We start from the raw sequence: 5,082 nt of genomic DNA, 5'->3' as shown, positions 1-5,082 counted from the left end.
TACTTGCGACATTGTATTGGCACATCGCCCTTGGCATAGGCCTCGGCGACACAAGTGATGCCCCGATAAACCTCTACTTGCCACATTGCGNCCACAAATCTGCAGAAATCTCATCTTGTGCCGCATTCAATTCACCTTGGCATATTTCTGCATTTGTCCTGTACAACGTTCCACGAGCAACTCCCTTTGCAATCACCAATGATTCCTTGGTGAGTCTCCACTTTTGATTTGCAAAATAGTTCTTGTATCCATCTCGGTCTAAAGCAATTCCCGAGATCAAGTTCGTCCGCAAATCAGGTACATGTCGCACGTCCTTTAGAACCAATGTGCATCCTACATTTGTCTTGATACAAATATCACCAATCCCCACAATCTTTGAGTAACTTGTGTTACCCATTCTCACAGTTCCAAAATCACCTGCTACATATCTACAAAAAAGATCTCTTACCGGTGTGGCATGGTAAGATGCCGCTGTGTCAACCACCCATTCCGACTCTGGACCTGACAGGTGCATGCATTCCTCTTCCTCATTTATAAAGAGGACATCATTATCATTATTTTGCACCATGGCGGTTGTGTTGTCGTCATTCTTCTGGCCACTGGTTTCACCTTTGCCCTTCCTTGGATTTGGGCAATCTCTTTTGAAGTGACCTGGTTGATCACAATTGTAGCAATTTCTGGCTCTTGATTTGGATCGGTGCTTTGACTTCCCACGACCTTCGGATCTACCATAGTTGCTCGAACTCCTTTGATAATTCCTGCCTCTTCCTTCTGTGAGAGCCTGTCCTTGATTTTCAGGCTTCTTTCTCATCTTATCATTGAGTAGAAGAGCCGATGTGACATCTTTCAACTCAATGGTAGTCTTACCGTGCAGGATGGTTATTGCCAAATTATCTTAAGAAGATGGCAACGAGTTCAATAGCAAGATCGCTTTATCTTCTTCCTCGATTTTCACTCCGAGGTTGGCGAGCTGTGTGATTAGTCCGTTAAACACAATTGATAAAAAATTCGTACATTCACCCATGTGTAAGGCGTATAACTGCTTCTTCAGGTACATTTGTTTGTCAGCGTTTTGGACATGTATAGGCTTTCTAACCTTGTCCAAATGCCACGTGCAGTGTCTTCATCAATGATGTTATTTACCATATGATCTGATAAGTGCAACCTGATTGCACTAGCAGCCCTTTCATCCAAGTCAGTCCAATCCTCAGCTTTCATGGTATCAGGCTTTTTGGCATCAGCATCTAGTACCTTGTGTAATCCTTGTTGGATGAGCAGATCCCTCATCCTTCTTTGCCATGTTGAGAAACCGTTATCTCCGTTGAATTTTGCTACCTAGTACTTTACTCCGGACATTTTTATTTTTTTGCCGAGTATAGTTAACCCACAGTGAATAGTATTTCTGTGAACGAGCAGAACCTGTGCTCTGATATCAGTTGTTGGGAATAAATCCCCCACAGTAATAATATTCACAGTAATAAAAGCGGAATAATAATGTAGCACTGATTCAACAAGAATAAAAGAGTGACAACGACACCAAGATTTTTGCGTGAAAAACCCTTCTGAATAAGGGGAAAAAACCACGACCCCAAGAGGAGCAACTGATATCACTATAACAAAGAATTTTACACTTTGTAGGCCCGAGTAAAATACTCCAAAGACCACTACAACACTCAAAGAGATAACCCTCTTTTGATATTTTTACCTCACTACAATATCGCTCACACTCTCTGTTTTCTTCACAGACTATTTTCTTATACCCTGTCTGTGATGCATCATTCTTTCTTTCTCTCTTTGTTGGTGTATATAAAAGAAGTGAAAGAACTCTCCTTTTATAGGAGATAATACGTAGCCTCCAAGAATGCTACAGGAGGAGCTTCAATTCTCCTCCATTCATTTCCAAACTTGGGGCCAAAGTAATCATAGGCACATGCCTATTACCAAATGGGATAATTTCTACTTAATAAAAAAACGTAAAAGCCAAAGCTTCTAACCAAAAGGGCAACGCTTCATAAATACCTTTTTCACCTTGGTTCTATCGTTCTCTCGACCAAAAAACAAACACTTTCTACAAATATTTTTCAACTACAACGATGTAATTGTTTCTTATGGGTATGTTGTTCTCTTTCTGGTTATGCAAGGTTTTCTCCTTTTTCATATATTCATTAGTCTATATTCATATTTATTATCTATACTGATAATATAAATATATAGCAATATTGTCATAGTGAACCCATTGATCAGTTTTTCTCTTGTTCTCTTAAAGTTTTTGTTAGTGGTTTCATTTTCATATTACATGTGACTATTGAAAGTTTTTTCTGATGTTATGTTTGGGTGTTTAGAGCATATATCATGTATCTTAATAGTCAATTGATTCAATATTTTGGGTTTTCTTCTTTTTATGTCTTTTACAAATAGGCTTGAGAATTTATTGTTGAATGTTAACACTGCATTTGAACCACTTCGCTTTCTATTTTTGTCCTTATCATGTCACAGTAAACCTTCGTATATAATTTTCTTTATTAACTATCTTCTTCAGATCTTGCAGTGCCCATGTTAGAATCGAAAATAGTTCTCTTTGATTCTTAAAAGTTGGAAAAAAGAAAAACGTTTCTGAGACAAAGTTTGATTTGCTTGAGGTGGAAAATAGTTTTGGACTAACCTATAGAATAAATACATATATTTATAAATTAAAAAAATAAAAAGTATTTAAGCATATATAATGCCGGAATAACAAAATAATGAGCATATTAAAAAATTAATTAGAATAATTTATTCGTAAAAATAATTTTAGTCTTAACAACAAAAGATCAAAAATTTATTTACACAATTCAGAATGAAAGAAAATAAAGGTTGTAAAATATATATTCCATGCACGTAATATAAAAATAATTATTTAAATAAAGGTTTTTTATAATATACATTATATGTTATTGAAAATTATGCTCAATTATATATATATATATATATATATATATATATATATATATATATATATATATATATATTTATTCCATGCACGACTTAATATAGCATATTTTACCCTATACAGATAGTCCCCCTACTTTCTGGTGACATAACTTTGTGTTGTCGGAAAGTTGGTAGAAACATAATAATATAATTGAGCATAATTTTTAAGAATATATAATGTATATTATAAAAATACCTTTATTTAAATAATTATTTTTATATTATGTGCATGAATATATATTTTACAACCTTTATTTCTTTCACTCTGAATTGCGTAAATAACTTTTTAAATTTTTGATGTTAATACTAAAATGTTCAAAAAAAAAAAAGAAGATAAATATTTATAATTTAGAGGGTAAAATAGGTATTCGGCAATCCAAAACTTGAAAAATCTAGTTGAGTGACCTTCTCAGTGCAATAGGCATAGTTCAGTGACTTTGTTGTTACAAACGAAAGAAAAGTGACTTTAGGAGATAATTTGAGATAGTTGAATAACCATTTGAGTAATTGACTCAGATATCTCCGGTATCAATTAGATACTATTTCTCCTAACTAATATTCATAGTAGAAGAATGAAATCAATCAAAACCTTGATAAGGGCCGCATCGAAGGCGGAATTCACTTATTCGATGCAAAATATGTCTAGCGCAAATAGAGTTAGGGAAGATTGCTATATATAGGACACTGATTTAAGAAATTTTTGCCGACTGCATAATTTTGCTATATGTGAAGGATTATTGGGTGTCTATTTTGTGTGTATTTGCATTCTCTGCTACTGTATACTAATGAAGTACTAATTACAATTGGTGCTCTATTTTCTCTTCTTGTTGATATATTGAGAATTTATTTCAGTTGATTATTTACTCTTTTGCTACTACTATTAACTTGTAGATTTTGTTGATAGATAGCGCAATGCACAAATGAAGCGCTAATTTTAGCGAAGAAAGGCACAGTTAAAGGAAAATAAAAATTTGTACATATACGGTTAAAAAATAATATTGATATTATTTTACAAATAACATACTATATGATTCGACAACACGTGCATGCATATATATATATATATATATATATATATATATATATATATATATATATATATATATATATATATATTTCCTTCTCTTGGGAGGATCATTCCCAGATTTAACCACAAATTAGTTGGCTAGACTCCAACGGGGAGCATGTATATCCTTAAATTTCTGCACATGGTAAAGAAGATACCTCTTTTTTTTTTTTTTGGTGAAAAAGATAAACTTGCATTAAACATAATTAACGTAGCTACAAGGAGGTAGATGCAAAGGCATCCATTTCAGAGTTGTTTGTAACGCAGGAACTAGTAGTAGAAACAACATGTGCCCTATTGTGAGTATCTAGTACAAAAGGGCTAGTGGAAGCATCCATGCATATAGTGTGTATGTTTTGATTGGCAAAAGCTTGGTCTGCATCAGTCATATGTTGCAATAAGCAGTGTTTCTTCCTTATACGCGGGACTCCAGTTTGGTCGTTATGCAAAAAGGTTTCAACAAAATCCGGTGGTTCCTCAAAAAATAATGGTGTAGCTGTTGTTGAAATAGTGCATCCAGCTTTAGCTAAACCATCAGCCACCTCGTTACCCTCCCTGTAGGTGTGCTCCACGATGGCATTACGCAATAGGCCCAGGAGGTACCTGCAGTCAGTGATCAAGTTAGCATAATGCATATTATCAGAATGTAGCAGATGCAATACCTGTACAACATCAATGTTCACTTCTAGGGGCACCAGATTTTGTTTAAGAGCCAGTTCCAGTCCAAAGTATAGTGCACGGAATTATGCTTGGATGGCAGTGGCATTTTCCAAGTTATCAATAAACCCTACGATCCAGCGACCCTGGCTATCACGTATAACCCCTCCCATACCTGCTATGTTGGTCGATGAAGACCTAGCCCCATCCGTGTTTAGTTTATAGAAATTGGGCTTGGGTGGCATCCAGGTAATATATTGCAGGACATAGTTCCTTTTTTTTGAGTATTTGGCAGCCAAGTAGGTGTATTCTAACGCACTATTGGTTATTTGCCTAAGAGATAGTGCCCTTTTCACATTGTTAATCCAAGTATAGGACAATCAGTCAAT

The 5,082-nt window shown here is 34.9% G+C and overlaps 1 protein-coding gene across 1 annotated transcript in view; it reads right to left on the bottom strand.

Annotated features, from left to right (window-relative positions):
• Positions 1 to 5,065: 5,065 nt before the first annotated feature.
• Positions 5,066 to 5,082, bottom strand: part of LOC109213884 (exocyst complex component 5-like) — a 13,271-nt gene continuing 13,254 nt past the window's right edge. The window contains exon 10 of the mRNA XM_019377719.1: positions 5,066 to 5,082. This exon is cut by the window's right edge and continues 446 nt beyond it. The gene's annotated coding sequence lies outside the window, so the exon portion shown is untranslated.

This window comes from Nicotiana attenuata, unplaced genomic scaffold (genome assembly GCF_001879085.1).
Source record: "Nicotiana attenuata strain UT unplaced genomic scaffold, NIATTr2, whole genome shotgun sequence".
Taxonomy (NCBI): Eukaryota; Viridiplantae; Streptophyta; class Magnoliopsida; order Solanales; family Solanaceae; genus Nicotiana; species Nicotiana attenuata.
Note: the sequence above shows the minus strand (reverse complement) of the source record. Positions and strands in the feature narration are given on the sequence as shown.